General features: G+C 53.5%; 1 long non-coding RNA gene across 1 annotated transcript in view; it reads right to left on the reverse strand.

The window, feature by feature from the left end:
• LOC147007438 (uncharacterized) overlaps positions 1 to 17,289 on the reverse strand; it is a 70,037-nt gene extending 52,748 nt beyond the window's left edge. The window contains exon 1 of the long non-coding RNA XR_015054189.1: positions 17,031 to 17,289. This is a non-coding gene — a long non-coding RNA (uncharacterized LOC147007438). The remainder of the gene's footprint in view (positions 1 to 17,030) is intronic.
• Between the last annotated feature and the right edge of the window lie 146 nt (positions 17,290 to 17,435).

Genomic DNA, 17,435 nt, shown 5'->3' on the forward strand with positions numbered 1-17,435 from the left:
GTGTACAAAACCACGGATTTTCAGCTCCAAAAACGGATCAAAAACGACACACGCCCACTTTTGTTCCGTCCAATCGGTGAGCGAGGGGCGATTTGGCCCCGCCTCCAGGGCGTTGGAGGGCGATCGCTATATGCAAATTTATGGATAAAAATGCATTCACGCCCACTTTTTCTCGGGCCAATGGGGAGCGAGGTGAAAGGTCGAAGGCAGGGGGTCAAAGGCGAAGCCACGGGGCTTATATAAGCGACCGCGTTCGTCAGTAGAGCAGAGTTAAGACTTCGCAGTCGGTGGAGTTGGGAAGAGGAAGAATTGGTTGTTGGTCGTCGTCGTCGTCGTCGTCGTCGTCGTCGTGTGCGTTGGAGTCGGAGCGAAGAGGACGGAGCTGTGGAGAGGTGGCGAGGGCAGACGAGGGGGTGCTCGCGTCGTGCCGGGAGCTGCACACCAGGGAGGCCGACGGCGCGACCTGGTCGAGGTGGAGACGCTCGTCGCGGGACTCGAGGCAGAGTAGAAATCCTCCTTTCCCCCGAGCATCAGCAACCCCCTCCTGTTTCCCCCCGCGCTGAGATAGTGCGACCAAGGGGGCCCCTTTCCCACCCCCAACCAGACACTGTCCGCGAGGCCCGTGGAGTTGAGGCACCATCGCCGCTCCGCGTCTCATCACCAGACGGGTAGGCCCGACCCGGTCTCGGCCTCAGGCCCCCCTCATCCTTGAGGGTGTTCTTTTTCTTGGTTTTGGATATGTGTTGTCGGCGCCGTCTGTGAAGTAAAATTGTATAAGTGTTGTCGTGTGCTCGCGTAATCGGTATTAGATCTGCATTGTCGCATTTGCTTTTTGTGTAAAAATTGCATTGTGTTTCTTTTCCTTTTCTATGTGCTTTTGGTGGAATTGAATATGTGTGCTTTCCGTTCATCGCGAATAAATGTGCTTTATTATCGAACTGTTCTCCCGCTTCGCTTCGTCTTTTCCTCTATTGAATCCCCATCTTACTTCACGTAAAGGGTTGGTAGTGGGCTGAATACGCCCGATAATGTCGAACCGTCAAGGCCGACGATAACACCGCTCGGTTATCCCGATAGCACGGAACGGGTCGCTTAAGTGGCCAGTGTCCGAAGTCGACCTGCGGCGAGGTGCGATCGCCCGGTCTACCCTCCGTGTGGGTACTTAGGTAGGTCGAATTTGGCGAGCAACCCTATCCCACGCGGAGGCCGATTGGCTCGATCGCGGTGAGACCGAAAGGTCCACCCGTGACTGGTTCCCGGCGTTAGTCCGAGAGGGTCACGACTGGATTGCCCGTCCGGTGGGCGACGTGCCGCGATTCGAGTTCCGTGGCCGTCAGCACGCCGGCGGGCGCGAATCTCGGGCGGTATATATATATACATATACTGTTGCGGATTCGCGCCCGCCGGCGTGCTGACGGCCACGTAACTCGAATCGCGGCACGTCGCCCACCGGACGGGCAATACAGTCGTGACCCTCTCGGACTAACGCCGGGAACCAGTCACGGGTGGACCTTTCGGTCTCACCGCGATCGTGCCAATCGGCCCCCGCGTGGGATAGGGTTGCTCGCCAAATTCGACCTACCTAAGTACCCACACGGAGGGTAGACTGGGCGATCGCACCTCGCAGGTCGACTTCGGACACGGGCCACTTAAGCGACCCGTTCCGTACTATCGGCATAACCGAGCGGTGTTATTCGTCGGCCTCGACGGTTCGATTAATTATCGGGCGTCTTAGCCCACGACCAACCCTTTACGTGAAGCAAGATGGGGATTCAATGAAAGAAATGACGAAGCGAAGCGGGAAAACAGTTCAACAATAAGCACATTTATTTCGCGATGAACGGAAAGCACACATATACAATTCCACCAAAAGCACATGTAAAAGAAGAAGACAAAAAGCAAATGCAACAATGCAGATCTATCCGACTACCGAGCACACGGCAACACTTATACAATTCTACTTCACAGACGGCGCCGACAACACATATTCCCAAAGCAAAAGAAAAGAGAACCACCCTCCAGGATGAGGGGGGTAGGCGGGCCTGGGGCCGAGACCGTGTCGGGCCTACCCGTCTGATGATGAGATGCGAAGTGGCGGTGGTGCCTCAACTCCGCGGGCCTCGCGGACAGTGTCTGGTAGGGGGTGGGAAGGGGGCCCCCTTTTGTCGCACTATCTCAGCGCGGGGGGAAACAGGAGGGGGTTGCTGATGCTCGGGGAAAGGAGGATTTCACAAAATCTCGGGTCCCGCGACGAGCGTCTCCACCACGACCTCGGTCGCGCCGTCGGCCTCTCCCACCGCAGTTCCCCGAATCCGACGCGAGCACCCCCTCAACCGCCTTCGCCGCCGCCGCCTCTCCACAGCTTCGTCCGATCGCCCTCTCCGTCTCCTCTCTTGACTCGTCCCAACTCTTCACTGGCTCCGCGAACTCCCAACTGCGAACTGCCCCTTCTGACGAACGCAGTCGTTTTTATAAGCCCCGTGGCTTCGCTCTTTCATCTTTGACCCTCTGCCTCCGACCCTTCACCTGGCTCCCCATTGGCCCGAGGAAAAGTGGGCGTGAATGCTTTTTGATCCATGAATTTGCATATAGCGACCGCCCTCCAACGCCCTGGAGGCGGGGCCAAATCGCCCCTCGCTCACCGATTGGACGGAACAAAAGTGGGCGTGAGTCGTTTTTGATCCGTTTTTCTGCGGAAAGTCCGTGATGTTTTTGAACACGCTGCTCGGTGCGAGCCCCGCACGAGTCCAGCATCGGTGCCCACGAGTGGCGCGAGATGACGGTGATGCGATGGTGGCGAGTTGTGACGGTAAAGGTCGTGGCGGTTGTGGTGAAGCGGCGTTGTGGTTGGTGGTTGTTATTGTGAAGCGGCGTTGTGGTTGTTATTGTGAAGCGGAGTTGTGGTTGGTGGTTGTTGTTGTGATGGCTGTTGAGACGTGGTTGGTGGTGGTAATAATGGCGGCTGGTCCAAAATAAAGATAGTAAAAGAAAAACGGCTATCCTGAAGAGTCGCAGCCCTCATGAATGACATTTATTCCCTCTAGACCACGGGTTTGGGCCTAACTACACATATACTTACCGAGATATCTCACCTAAGGGACCTGAATGGTGGTTTGCGAATTTGGTCAACCACAACACCACCCCCTCCCCTTTTTCAGACTCGTCCCGAGTCGTCAAATTTTCGTGTGCCATTATGTGTAGTTTTCCCCTAGTACATTTTACCTACGGATCCCTGAGTGCGACATTGATGGTATCCGTGTCCCCAAAATAAATAACCTAAGGGCTGAGTAACTACCTAAACAAACTCACTCACACGGACGACTTAAATAAAATTGCCGGCGCTAAGACAAACATGCCGGGGGCGCACTCATATGTACAGTACATCTTAACCTTAACTTACAAATTTTACACTAAACTATGGCCCAGGATCACTGAACTCTGCAAAAAGAAAACAGTTAGCAGGGAGCCAGGCTGCCCGCATGCAGTCTCTGGCTCAAACAATGCAGGTGACAGGGAACGTGGCCGGCTGCTCACACGCAGTCCAAGGCCTTCCCTTTTTAACTGAACGCAGTGAACCACAACGGTGCATGGGCTGCACAAACGTCGTCTCCGTGCCAGCTCAAGTGACACACGCAATGAACACACGAATGGATGGATGAATGGTTTGAACTGAACGCAGTGAACCACAACGGTGCATGGGCTGCACAACGCAGTCTCCGTGCCAGCTCAAGTGGCACACGCAATGAACACAACGAATGGATGGATGAACACAAACACGGTGCACGGGCCGCCACTGCAGGCCCGTGTTGTAGCTGCCAACAGGGCAGTTCTCGCAGCTTGCAAACTGTTGCCTTGATCCTGGCGCACATGGCAATGAACAGGGGGGGGGGGGGCAAAGCAAAAATTGAACGGGGCTGGTGAACAGGGGCAGTGGGCATGGCATGGCAAAGGTAGCAGGCAAACACAGCCCGCAGAAGAAGGCCGTTGCAGGCAAACACAGCCAGCAGATGAACTGGCCGGCACAGGCCTTGAAGTAAAAACAGCCAGCCGGCAGATGAAGTGGGCCGGCACAGGCCTTGCAGCACAGCAGCTGCAGACGATCCAGCCGGCACAGGCCTTGCAGCACAGCAGCTGCAGATGAAGTTGGCCAGCCTTTGCCGTTCCGTGGAGGTTGGTGGAGGGAGTGCGGTGGTGCTGGCCACTTGGAAGGCGGGCTCGGACCTACCTACCTGTCTCCCTCCCACCTATCGCCTTTGCCTGTCACTGTACATACCCACTCCCTTAATTTGTCAAACCCCAATTTAGCCCCAACTTATTTTGTTATTTTTTATTTTTACTTCCCCACTATAAATCGTCCCCTAACCCCCTTTACTGTCCTTGTTCGGCTAACCTATCCTGTCACCTAGCCTACTCCCAACCCCTACGTTCCCTTCCCGGAGGGGAATAAGGGAGAGCTAACGTCCTGTGTCGAGGCCCAACGAAGCCTCAGAATGGCCTCCCCAGAGTTCGGCGATCTATAACCAAAGTGGGTCCAGCGGCCCACAACGAGAGCGAGGGGATGGATGGTGCGGAGGGGTACACTTCCTAATCTACCCTAACCATTTAACTGTTAAACTACCCCGGGGCTTTCAACAAGCGCCTCTCGCTTAAACTATTGGTTCTAACAACCCAGATTCCCGTCGCCTGTGTCGGTGTCCTCACAATTTCGGGCCTCGCCCCCCAATTTTCTTTCCGTGCCCTCACACGGTCTCATGGCTGGGACACGTGGCTCCCTTTGGCAGGCACGACCCTCTGCCGATTCTCCGACGATGGCACCCCCAGGCACTACACTGCCTCCGAGCCTACCAGCTCCCTAACACCGGGGAGTGCCCCCCATGGCACCTCCCCTGAAACGCACACGTGGCAGGCTGGCTTCCCAGGCCCCTTTCCGATGGTCACCCGCGCCCACAACACTGCCCACGCGGCTAATGGCGCCCCGGGCCCCCGCACCAAGCAGGCGCACCCGTGCCCACTACGCTATCCCGGCCCCCCATGGGCCCTTGGCCTACCACGGCCGACTAGCCTGGTGCCCAGGGTACCCACTCAGCGATACTCACCTTTCGCAGCCATGCTCCCAAGCCCGTCAACAGGGCTCCTGCACCCCTCCAAATGGGTTTCGAGCCTACATTCCCACCAACAGCAAAACGACCTCCATTTTTGTTAATTTGACTAACCCAGCTAACTCACTTTACTCTGACCCCGGGGTCCCTTGGGCGGGAGTCACTCCTCCCCCCAATCACTCATCGCACCATGCATTCCCCATTCGCTCCACTCACACACACACCGCTGAACTCTGCCATCCTCTAACTACCTCCCCGAACTAACTCGTGCTCCCACGTCGTCCCTTAAACTATAGCACGTTCCTTTTAACACTACGTCGCTAAACTACGTCCCCACTACACATTCACAAGTCTGTCTCTGTCTCCAAATAAATCATTTTATTTCCCAACCTAAAGCTCACTAAATCCCTCTTCCTAATCCATTCCACGGACTCCATGAGGACTTACCCCTGCCCCATGAAGTCGGTCTAACTAAGCTAACCCTTCCCCCTAACTAGTTTCCATCCTGTGCCCAGGTAAGGGGGTCTTCCACCCCTTGCCCAGGAATCCTGTGCACCCGAAAGTGAGGCTTGCTGTTTTTTGTTTTTTTTCATGCGCAGCACCAGCGCGGCAACTCGCGCACTTTGCACCTGCCCGTGACGTCATGCAGCTGCACGTGTACCTCGTCCCTCCTTGGACGGTACCATCCGGCAGGGATACCCCTCCTGCCGGATTCCAACCCCACGTGCAGCCATGGCGTCACCGTGCGCATAAAAAAAATACAAGCCCCACGTCTCGAGGGGTTCCCCACGCGAACACATGTGCTTTGCCCGTTGGAGCTTAACACACACGATCGCGTGGAGAACCCGTCCGGTCCAAATCCATTATCCTGCCTAAACTTTGTCCGTCCGCGGGATCGGCAAATCCACCGCGTGCGTTTCCGGACCGGGACTTCACTCTCGCAAGCGAGCACGTGGCGGCCTCGTGCGTTGCACAGCACGGACCGCGTGCTCACTGCTGGGTGAACCCGGCACGGTCCCCTGAAACAGCTACAGCCGCTACTCGGCTTTATTTCTTCACATGTCGCCGTCGTCGCCTCCATTCCACACACGCACTCCCGTGTGTTACGACGCTCACACTCCATTCCATTACATTCACACCGGGAGACGTGGCTGCGTGCTCCCGCATGCCAACCAACATCTCCCTCGCATACCGCTCTCTCACACACACGGTCTCCCTTGCACTCGGCCGTTCACTCACGCATGCCACCTCCCTCGCACACGTGGCTCCACGCACTCGCGGCCTTTCACTCACTCGTGCCTCACTCATACACTGTGCCTCACTCACACACCGTGTGAAATGAGAGCGAGAGATGAACCTTCAGAGTTTAGGCTTTATTCCATTTGATTGGAGCCGCTTCTGTGGGCACACCAGGAAATACAGGTTCAGCTAGGAGTACATAAGCAGAAACGTATACATGTGCAGTTAACCATTGCAGACTAATCCGCGTAAGCACGGAGTTCGATATAATCTCCATTCTCACCAGTCAATGAGCACCTTCAGTTAACGAGCATCAAGTGGACAGCCGATGTCAATAGCAATGCCCCGGGGACAATCCACCCGTGCCGCAGAGACCTCCCCTTATACGCGAGACGCACAACATGTGATCCCGCGTCATGTCCCTTGATTCACGTTAATTCACCACATTCTCCTCACCTTTAAAATGTAACTAGGGGCCCATCTTACACACCATGATTGCTTTAGCACTATAGGAGTATACATTTCAAGCAACGCGGACTAATAGATCTACAGGAGCATACATGCCAAGCAGTGATTATTTTGAGTTGTAGGAGCATGGAAATGAGCATCGATATATGATATAATGGGCATATAGGAGCATGAGCAGCGAGAATGCCGATAATCTCCTTCACAGATTGAGTCGTCGAGGGGGCCTTATTCGTCGACCTCTCCGGGAGTAAACGGCAGTTTCACTTGAGGGAGACTCCCGATCCTCTTGGTGAGCCTCGACTTGTGCCGGGGATGACTCCTCGATCGCTCTCGCGGCCACCGCGGCAGCCCCGCCGCCTGGCGGAGCTCCTCCGGCGGAAATGTCAGAAGGAGGAGTGCCAGGAGGTGGTGTACCGGCGGGAGGAGTACCGGCGGGAGCCAGATGGCGAACCGACACAGTGGTCTCCCTGCCATCCGGGAGCCTGACATGAGCATACTCTGGATTAGTGTCAATGAGTTCGACCCCCTCCACCAGCGGTTCATACTTGCTTTGTCGTACCGGGCGTTTCATGAACACTGTACCGGGGTGGGTCAGCCAGTTGGGCACCGTTTGACTGTCAACATAACGTCGTTGGTGAGTAAACATACGTTCGTGAGGAGTGGCATTTGTGGACGTGCAGAGCAAAGAGCGTATGGAATTCATTGCGTCAGGAAGAGCAACCTCCCATCGCTCGGGGCCCAGTCCTCTCGATTTCAGCGCCAGAGTTATGGCTTTCCAAATAACTCCATTATACCTTTCCACCTGCCCGTTTCCCTGTGGGTTGTAACCCGTCGTTCGACTAGTTGCTATGCCGTGCTCTAATAGGAATTGTTTTAGCCCGGCCGACATGAAACACGGCCCTCTGTCTGAATGTATGTACGAAGGTCTCCCAAACATAGCGAAGAGGTCAGAGAGACATTTTACGACAGTGCCCGAGGTCATATCCGAGCACGGAAACGCGAAAGGGAACCTTGAATATTCATCAACAACGGTGAATATGTATCTGTTGTCTGTCTCGGTGGGCAGGGGCCCTTTGAAGTCGATGTTTAGTCTCTCGAAGGGGGAAGTAGCCTTGATCAGTCTGCCAGATGCCGCGCCAAAGAATCTGGGTTTTAGTTCAGCACAAACAGGGCATGAAGCATTCATTTGTTTAATATCTTCAACAGAATAGGGAAGATTTTGTCAGCGTACGAAATGTGCCATCCTGGTTACCCCTGGGTGGCACAGAGACACATGGAGGTCTTGCAAAGCCTGACTGATTGTTGCCGAACTGTAGACCCGGGAGAAGGTATCTGCAGCAGGGTTTTCCTTCCCGGGCCGGTAAACAATGTCGTACCTGTAGCAGGCTAGGTCTATCCGCCATCTCATAATTTTTTCATTCTTAATTTTCCCGTTATTTTTCCCATCAAACATGAAAGCCACGGATCGTTGGTCCGTAACGAGCGTGAAGTGGTTTCCCAGTAAATAATGTCTCCATTTACGCAGCGCTTCGACGATGGCGTACGCCTCCTTCTCTATTGCCGAGTGTCTCTGCTCGCTTCTAGAGAGAGTTCTCGAGAAGAAAGCGACCGGCCGCCCAGACTGATTAAGTGTTGCAGCTATGGCGTGATTTGAAGCGTCGGTCTCCACCACGAAGGGCACCGAGCTATCGATCGATAATACCACGGAATTACTGATATCATCCTTGAGATCGTGGAAAGCTTTCACGACAGCGGCATCTGGTGGAAAGTTTTTGCAATGCACTAGGGGATGTATTTTCTCGGAGTATTGCGAAATCCATCTTGCATAGTAAGCGAACATCCCGATCACCCGGCGCATTGTCTGCAAGTCCTGAGGTGGTGGAAGCTCACGGAGCGGGCGCAATCGCTCAGGATCAGGCTTAATTGTGCCGTCGGCTATCGTGTAGCCGAGAAGGTCAATTGACCTTGCCGAGAATACGCATTTCTCGTAGTTGAGAGTCAGATTATATTTTCCAGCAATGCTCAAGAATCTGTCCAGATTCCTATCATGTTCCCTCTGATCCCTACCGCACACTGTGACATTATCCACGTAAACAAAAGTGTCTTCGAGGTTTTCATCTGAGATGATGTCGTCCATAACCCGTTGGAAGCAAGCTACTCCATTCGTGACACCGAATGGTATCCTTCTGAACTGGTAGAGGCGCCGTCCTGCCTGGAATGCAGTGTACGGTTTGTCTTCCTCTCGGATGGGAATTTGATGATAGGCGCTTCGCAAGTCGATGATACTGAATACCTTATAATTGGCCACGCGTTCGACCATCTCATCTATGCGCGGCAGGGGGTAGGCGTCGAGTTGGGTGAAGCGATTGACCGTTTGGGAATAATCGACAACCATCCGTCTCTTATGGTTCTGACTGCTGGTTACTAACACCTGTGCGCGCCATGGCGAATCGCTCGGTTCTATAATTCCCTCCTCCAGTAATCGCTTGGTTTCTGAAGTGATGAAATTCATGTCAGCAGTGGTATATCGCCGCGATTTGATCGCTATCGGTTTGCAGACCGGCGACAAGTTAGCGAACAGCTGGGGGGACGTCACCTCCGCGGTGGTCAGCGCATTTAAAATTAGACGAGGCTTGCTTCCTCCAAAGGGTATTTCGACGCTCGTGTGCTGCTTGAGGACATTATGACCCAGAATTACGTCTGCGCACAAATCACGAAGCACCAGCACCTTTACATCCCGATGCGTGTACCCTTTTACGTCCAATTCAACATTGCAGTACCCTCGTACGCGGGATTGTAGTGAGGTGGCGGCCATGCATACCGTATTGTCAGTCGGGTGGATTACCCATTTCCTGCCCTTCACTAGCGAGCTGTTGACGAAACTTTCAGAGCTACCGGTATCAATCAGTGCCTCAGCCATATGCCCGTTAATTCGCACGTTGATGATAGCCTTGGATAGATTCCCCGGGAGGCTGCAGTCAATTTATTTTGCGAGTAGAGAGCCGCAGAAGTGGGTTTATTCCTCCTTAGAGTAGATTTACATACCCTGGCATAATGCCCTTTCTTGTCGCAATTCATGCATGTGGCATCTCTGGCTGGACATTTTTGACGAGGATGCCTTTTGTACCCACAAAAGAAGCATTTACCGACCGGAGCAGTTGCTGAGGAGTTTGACGAGGTCTGGGTATCCGGCTCCTCGGGTGTTTCTCCATCCCTCATGTCTGGCTGTGTCTGTGCCAGTGGGGTTCCTTGGGTTCCCATCGTAGCAGCGTTCATGAGCAGCATCGGTGTCCCAAATGACTCAGATTGCTGCTGAGCCGTATCCATCGCTCGAGCCTGATCGACTACCTTGTCAAGAGTGGGTTGCGCTTTCTCTAGTAAGCGTTGCCGTATGTGGGCTGATCTGAGTCCTTGGATGAATGCCTCCCGTGTGGCTTCCTTTCGGTGTTCCTCGGCGCTTACCGCCCGGAAGCTGCAGTCTTTTCCCAGCTGATTCAGAGCTTGCAGGAACTGATCGATTGTCTCCCCGGCTGCTTGCTTGCGTGTGTTGAGAAGATGTCGTATGTATACCTCGTTCTTGGGCTTCACGTAGAGCGCCTGCAGCACGTCAATCGCTGCTTCGTAAGTGTCGTACCCCGAGAAGAGCCTGTACACGCCGGGCGAGACATGATTCACGAGAGCGGCAAATTTGTCAGCTCCCTCCGCGATGATGGTCAGATAGTGTGAGAAGGAGCAGAACCAATGTTTGGGTCTGCGTCGAACCTCTCTGGTTTGTAGATCTTGTCCATCTTTGGTTGAGAGAGCCGAGAAAATCAAATGGAATAAATTGAAATGAGAGCGAGAGATGAACCTTCAGAGTTTAGGCTTTATTCCATTTGATTGGAGCCGCTTCTGTGGGCACACCAGGAAATACAGGTTCAGCTAGGAGTACATAAGCAGAAACGTATACATGTGCAGTTAACCATTGCAGACTAATCCGCGTAAGCACGGAGTTCGATATAATCTCCATTCTCACCAGTCAATGAGCACCTTCAGTTAACGAGCATCAAGTGGACAGCCGATGTCAATAGCAATGCCCCGGGGACAATCCACCCGTGCCGCAGAGACCTCCCCTTATACGCGAGACGCACAACATGTGATCCCGCGTCATGTCCCTTGATTCACGTTAATTCACCACACCGTGCTTCACTCACACACGCGGGGGCACTCACCCGCGGTGCCTCATCCACACACACGGCCTCTTCCACACACGGTGCCTCATCCACACACGGCGTGCTGGGAAGCACGTACTCTGGCACCATCGCCACCACACCACTCACACACGGGGTCGCTTCCACACACGGGGACGCACTCACGCCTTGCACCACACACACAGGGACAACCACACTGGGGATTCGTGTCCCCACAAGGGTCTCCGGGGCCTCTATACCCCCCCAAGCTCTCCGTGCACCCGTTCGCAGGACTCCTCCCCTCAACCTCGCAAAGCACGACCGAACTCACCTGGTCGTGACTCGCCTCAAGGGGGCATACTCCCTCCCCTCGTTCCTGGAGGAGGCCATCCCGCTGCTCGCACTGGGCCTCCACCCAGTCCACCAGCTCACCCCCATTGTCCTCCACTACCTCCGTGTGTGTGTGTGCGTCACTTACCCCGTCTTCATCGTGCAATCTCTCCTCTATTTTTTTTGTCTCCCGTGTCTCTATACATTTATAAGTTTCTGTTGTCGTTAGTGTGTACTAGGTGCGGTGGGACGCAAGAAGCACGCGGGCCACCACCCCTAGCGGGCGAGGCATGATATACGAAAACCCAATCACGTGACACAGCACAGTCGTCACCTGTCTATTAGTCTCCGCTTCTTTCTGGCGTCTTTCCCTTATCTTTATGTAGGTCAACCTTGCTTTCTCTTTAAGTCGCTCCCGTCCTTCCCTGTTTTTCACTCCTTGCTCTTTCACGATCTCCGCGTACCTCATCCTTGCTTTCCGTATTAATTGTTCTTTTCTCTCCCTCGCAATTATTTTCACCTCGTCTCTTGTCTCCCGAATTACTTTTTCCTTACCCGCCTCCACCGCGGGCCCGACAGCCGTTGCACCCCCTTCCAGCTCGTTCGTTCCTACACGTGGAGTCGCCATTTTAAGCTCCCTGCTAACGGCCTTCATGCCTGCCTGCAGGCATCGGCCCATGTTCTGCGTCTCACCCCGGAGCTTTTAGTTTCTTCCTTCATTTGCTTGTTCATTCCTTTTATTTCGTTTTTCATTTCATTCGTGTTTGTATCCATCTTTTCGTTCATGCTTTTCATTTCGTTTTTCATTTCATTCGTGTTTGTATCCATCTTTTCGTTCATGCCTTTCATTTCGTTTTTCATTTCATTTGTGTATGTATCCATCTTTTCGTTCATTTGCTTGATCATGTTCGCTGTCATTTCCGCATACATTTTTGCCAGCATGGTGAATAGCTGGGCCATGTCGGGTGCGCTTGGGTGAGCCGTTTCGGCAGGGGTTGGGGGGTTTTGGTGGAGAGGGGGAGGGGAGGTGTCATACACCGCGGCCGCTGCCGCACCTATTTCGGGCTCTGGGTTCAGTTGGGCGAGTTCGTTTTCCTGTACAATTAACATTTCCCGCACGGAGATTTCATCCTGAGCCATGGATTCTACACATTCTACATCCATTTCTAATACCCCCGGCTCCCGCTCGCCTTGAGACGCCATCTTGCTTCTCTCAAAGGGTTAATTTAGCTCGCTCGTAATTTGGAGGGAATCGGGGGTCGCTCCTCTCACCCCTGGACCGATTCCCGTGAATTTAGCCGGAGACAGGAGAGCCCGTTTTCCCGTTCTCCGATACCAGTGGCGCGAGGAGGGCGATGAGTTTGTATCCCACTCCTGACACCAGTGTTGCGGATTCGCGCCCGCCGGCGTGCTGACGGCCACGTAACTCGAATCGCGGCACGTCGCCCACCGGACGGACAATCCAGTCGTGACCCTCTCGGACTAACGCCGGGAACCAGTCACGGGTGGACCTTTCGGTCTCACCGCGATCGTGCCAATCGGCCCCCGCGTGGGATAGGGTTGCTCGCCAAATTCGACCTGCCTAAGTACCCACACGGAGGGTAGACCGGGCGATCGCACCTCGCCGCAGGTCGACTTCGGACACGGGCCACTTAAGCGACCCGTTCCGTACTATCGGGATAACCGAGCAGTGTTATTCGTCGGCCTCGACGGTTCGATTAATTATCGGGCGTCTTAGCCCACGACCAACCCTTTACGTGAAGCAAGATGGGGATTCAATGAAAGAAATGACGAAGCGAAGCGGGAAAACAGTTCAACAATAAGCACATTTATTTCGCGATGAACGGAAAGCACACATATACAATTCCACCAAAAGCACATGTAAAAGAAGAAGACAAAAAGCAAATGCAACAATGCAGATCTATCCGACTACCGGGCACACGGCAACACTTATACAATTTTACTTCACAGACGGCGCCGACAACACATATTCCCAAAGCAAAAGAAAAGAGAACCACCCTCCAGGATGAGGGGGGTAGGCGGGCCTGGGGCCGAGACTGTGTCGGGCCTACCCGTCTGATGATGAGACGCGGAGCGGCGGTGGTGCCTCAACTCCGCGGGCCTCGCGGACAGTGTCTGGTAGGGGGTGGGAAGGGGGCCCCCTTTGTCGCACTATCTCAGCGCGGGGGGAAACAGGAGGGGGTTGCTGATGCTCGAGGGAAGGAGGATTTCACCCTGTCTCGGGTCCCGCGGCGAGCGTCTCTTCCTCCACCTCGGTCGCGTTGCTGGCCTCTCTGGTGTGCAGCTCCCGGCACCGACGCGAGCACCCCCTCGTCCGCCTTCGCCGCCGTCACCTCTCCACAGCTCCGTCCTCTTCACTCTGACTAGTACCACTTCTTTCCAGCTCCACCGACGACTCTCTTGAACTCCGCACACTCAACTCAACTTCCAACTCAACTCTCAACTCTTTGACTGACGAGCGCAGCCGTTTTTATAAGCCCGTGGCTTCGCTCTTTCACCCTTGACCCTCTGCCTCCGACCCTTCACCTGGCTCCCCATTGGCCTGAGGAAAAGTGGGCGTGAATGCTTTCTGATCCATGAATTTGCATTTAGCGACCGCCCTCCAACGCCCTGGAGGCGGGGCCAAATCGCCCCTCGCTCACCGATTGGACAGAACAAAAGTGGGCGTGAGTCGTTTTTGATCCGTTTTCTGCGGAAAGTCTGTGATGTTTTTGAACACGCTGCTCGGTGCGCGCCCCGCACGAGTCCAGCATCGGCGCCCACGAGTGGCGCGAGATGGTGTGGATGAGATGGTGGCGAGTTGTGACGGTAAAGGTCGTGGCGGTTGTGGTGAAGCGGCGTTGTGGTTGGTGGTTGTTGTTGTGAAGCGGCGTTGTGGTTGGTGGTTGTTATTGTGAAGCGGCGTTGTGGTTGGTGGTTGTTGTTGTGATGGCTGTTGAGACGTGGTTGGTGGTGGTAATAATGGCGGCTGGTCCAAAATAAAGATAGTAAAAGAAAAACGGCTATCCTGAAGAGTCGCAGCCCGCATGAATGACATTTATTCCCTCTAGACAACGGGTTTGGGCCTAACTACACATATACTTACCGAGATATCTCACCTAAGGGACCTGAATGGTGGTTTGTGAATTTCGTCAACCACAACAATATATATATATATATATATATATATATATATATTTACGAATTTTGGCCCACCTGGCGTGCAAGCGATTGCGTAAATCCAATCGCATCCGCGTCGCCCACCGGACGGACAATTCAGTCGTGACCCTCCTGGAACTACCGCGAGGAGCCAGTCACGGGTGGGGGTTTAACCTCACCACGATCGTGCCAATTGCCCACCCGCGCAGGATCGGGTTGCTCGCCAAATTCGACCTACCTAAATTCCTGCGCGAGTTGTCGACCAGGCGATCGTACCTCGCCGCAGGTCGGCCTCGGACACGAACCGCTTAAGCGGTCCGTTCCGTGCTACAGTGATAACCGAGCGGTGTTATCGCCGACTTCGGCAGATGCGATTCTGTTTACCGGGCGTTCAAAACCCTCCACTAATTTATTCCGCGATACAAGATAGCACTTTCAAAAGTGAAAAAGACGACGAACGGGATACATTTCACACAAGGACAATTATTCAAGCACACACGTATTCAAAAGCAAGGCAGTCGTGCGATGTACAAGAAACAAATAGAAAGCGTTACCACCGAATATGAGGAATGCACAGTCACTTACAAAGGTCGACTTTTGGGACACGGTGCCACAGCAGTCATACAAAAGCAAAGAAACACCCTCTCATGGCCGTGCATGACCGAAAAGGCCCGCGAGACCGAAGGGTCTGACCCGCGCCCTCGTAGCACGACGGTGTGCAGGTCGTGACGTCGAGTCCCCACGGCCTTGCGTAGCCTCGCCTGTCCTCAGGCCCCTGGCGTGGTCAGCGAGCTCTCTCCGGCATTGCTGCTGGTGCTTCCACGACCCACAGCCGAGCAAGAAAGGACTGGAGGGCAGAAGGGGATTCAGGACCAGAGAGAGAGTAGTGTCGACAACCCAGACAGAGAGCTCATGGACCAGAGAGAGAACGACGTCGACGACCCAGACAGAGAGCTCATGGACCAGAGAGAGAACGACGTCGACGACCCAGACAGAGAGCGACCACTACCTCCAGACCTCCAGACCCACAGCCCCACTCACTCGACCTCTCGTTCCGCGTGCCCTTTTCTCTCGACGGCGCATCGCCCTTCCCTTCGCGGCACGCAGGGGAGGGAAAATTCCAGGAGAGATCGGCCCGGCTCTTTTGTTTTAAGAACTGCCTCCCTGCGTCTCTTCCGCACGTGCTTTTCGTTGGGGGGGGGGAGGGGTGGGGCCGTCGTCCGTTCTCTCCCGACGAATGTCAGGCTTCTCAAAACTCTGCTGAGGTGACAACGTGGTGGTGGTTGAGGCGGTGTGGTTGCTGGTTGTTGTAATGGTGGCGTGGTTGGCGGTTGTTGTAATGGAAGCGTGGTTGGTGTTTGTTGTAATGCTGGCGTGGTTGGCGTTATGGTTAAGGTGGTTGTTATGTGGTTGATCCAAAATAACGATAGATAAAGAAAAACAGCTATCTCAAAGAGTCGCAGTCCGATGAACAGGAATAATGGCCTTTAAACAACGGTGGGGAACTGTCTGCACATAAACTTAGCGTCATAACTGATCTAAGGACCCTTTATGGTGTATTACGCATTTCCACAGCCGTAACAATATTTATATATATATATATATATATATATATATATATATATATATATATATATATATATATATATATATATATAGTTATGTACATTATCCCGTACCTACAATATATCGAAATGAATGAATGCCAATGTGTGTCAGTCTATCTGTCTCCTCAATAATTGAAAAACCATGAAACTGAGCGGCCCCAAACATTGTATGCACATTCAGGGAACTCCAACATAGTGCAGGAGTGAAAACTGAGTGTTTGGGTTCATGATAACACTCCTTTTGAAGATTATTCATGTCGTTATTTAATTATATCCTTTATCAAGGTGCACATTCTTGGGACCCTCGCTGGGATCATAATTCACCATCTTGTTCGGCCTGATGAACAACGCCTTGACCTGGAACAGGCCACAACGGTTTCTTCATGTTGAAGTGCTCAAATGTATTTTTTCACTTTCCTCACTCATATCATCGAATTCCTGATCTTTATGCCTTCAAATCGCTGTTTTCATCGCTTTTGTCAGTGCTATAGTTTTTAAATTCTCAGCTTGAAGCGATTTCATACATTATGCGACACGATTTACCACAATGTACCCTCATGTACGAATTAAAGTGTAGAATCGAAATATAGTTTGAGTTTCAAGGATCACAACTTGAAAATCTGGAAATGTTAAGAAATCTGTGATGTTTAGTGGTGTGCGGGAACGTGTGCACCATCACCGATCAGCTTGCTGTCGCTTGCCAAACCAGCTGTTTCTTATGAACCCGAACAAGAACAGTCGACAGCGGAATACATATTAACAGAAACTTCTGGGATGGCGTGTCGTCTGTCCATCCATCTACAAACACTTGCAACATCTCTGAAGACGCCACCACATGCATTTACACAAAAGCAAAGGAAAAAGCTACCCTCAAAGGCAATGGCGGCAGACAGGTTCGTGGACCAAATGTGAGTGGAACCTGGATGAGCGGCCAGGTCCACGAGACCGAAGGGTCTTACCCGCACCCTCGTGGCGCGATGGCGGCAAGCCGCGATGTCAGCGTATCTGAGCCTGGCACCGTGCCCCTGGCGTGGCCGGCGAGCTCTCTCCGGTGTTCGGCCCCCGTCTGTTTCGAGCTCCGTCTCCCGACTCTCCAGACTGCCGACACCGACACACTGCACACGACTTGACTGCCCCGCCGACACTGCTTGACTGCCACACTTGACTGCCGCGAGCTGCGCCGTGCTCACGCTTCTGTAGGCCGAGGGAGGAGCGTATATGCAAATTTCTGGATCAAAGCGGGTTCGGAGGCGGGGCCACACCACCCGATGCTCAGCCATTGGATGGATGAAAAGTGGGCGTGAATCATTCCTGATCCGCTTTTCGAGGCGAAAGGAAGCCATTCACAACCCATGGTCCGACGT

This window comes from Eptatretus burgeri, unplaced genomic scaffold (assembly GCF_056783735.1).
Source record: "Eptatretus burgeri isolate ZD-2024b unplaced genomic scaffold, Ebu_testis_v1 Ebu_testis_scaffold_169, whole genome shotgun sequence".
Lineage (NCBI taxonomy): Eukaryota > Metazoa > Chordata > Myxini > Myxiniformes > Myxinidae > Eptatretus > Eptatretus burgeri.